Source organism: Belonocnema kinseyi, chromosome 3, assembly GCF_010883055.1.
Source record: "Belonocnema kinseyi isolate 2016_QV_RU_SX_M_011 chromosome 3, B_treatae_v1, whole genome shotgun sequence".
In the NCBI taxonomy this organism is placed as follows: domain Eukaryota; kingdom Metazoa; phylum Arthropoda; class Insecta; order Hymenoptera; family Cynipidae; genus Belonocnema; species Belonocnema kinseyi.
The window spans coordinates 70,870,867-70,872,080 of NC_046659.1; the positions used below are offsets into that span (position 1 = coordinate 70,870,867).

Consider the following 1,214-nt stretch of genomic DNA (forward strand, 5'->3'; position numbering starts at 1 on the left):
TTATCGGAAAGCTTTCGATTCGACCTCCCATAGACTTATCATCTGTCTTTTGGAAATCTTAAAGGTTCATCCGCAAATAGTTGGGTGCATAGAGAGATTGATTCCGTTTTGGAAAACCAGATTTACTATCTCATCTGGAAAAAATCGTGTGATAACTAACAAGGTCACCTTTCAGAGGGGTGTCTTTCAGGGCGACACCATGAGCCCACTCCTCTTTTGCCTTACATTATTGCCACTATCTCTAGCACTTCGCCATTCCGACGGGTACTTGTGCGGCAAACCTGCAGATCGAAAGTACAAGTTCACTCATGTATTTTACATGGACGATCTTAAGATCTATGCTAAAAACAGAGAGCAACTGCATCTAGCTCTGGGGATTGTCGAACGATATACTGAGGAAATTTGAATGGAATTTGGGTTAGACAAATGAGTCAAGGTTTATTTGAAGCGAGGAAAACTTAATGCCATCCCTGAAGATCCTGAGCTTGTTGATAGAAGCGCCATACGACACCTTTGCGCTGGAGAAACTTATACATACCTGGGCGTGCCACAGAGCCGCATTCAGGATGTGACATCTATAAAGGATACTCTCCGAAGCAGATACAAAAGTCCCATCCGACAAATTTGATCTTCGGAATTGTCGGCGAGGAACAAAGTATCTGCAACGAACATGCTTGCGATCCCGGTACTACTCTATTCATTTGGAGTAGTTCCATGGGCGAAGAACGAGCTCAGGTCTCTTGATATCGGGACAAGAAAGTTTATGCACATGAACAAAAGCAAGTTGCAAATGGAAGAGACCCTCTTCTTAAAATGGTCAGGAATCACGATGAAGTGGGCAAAGGAGCATTTCTGTACAAAGCAGCGGAGGAGGCTGCTGAAACACTCGGACTTGACTTCAGTATTAGGGGTGAGCAAAATACATCAAATCTTATCTATCTCGAGTACTCACTCCTGAAAGCCCGGATTAAGAAAGCACAATAGAAAAACTTTCGTGAACAGCTCCTCGATAAGAGGCTGCACGGTATCTTCCACAGAAATGTGAAGGATCAGTCAATGTCTTGTGAGCTAACGTTTGCTTTCCTTAAATCGCTCGGATTGAAGTCTGGTATAGAGGGTTTCATTTTTGAATGCCAAGACGGTGTCATTTCCACCTTAACATACCGTTGCCACATTTTGAGCCAAGACATTCCCGATGATAGCTGCAGGGCGTG

The 1,214-nt window shown here is 43.8% G+C and overlaps 1 protein-coding gene across 1 annotated transcript in view; it reads left to right on the forward strand.

Annotated features, from left to right (window-relative positions):
* The window catches only part of LOC117170239 (collagen alpha-1(XVIII) chain-like), a 611,475-nt gene that overhangs the window by 186,417 nt on the left and 423,844 nt on the right, over positions 1–1,214 (forward strand). The gene's annotated exons all lie outside the window — the stretch shown is intronic.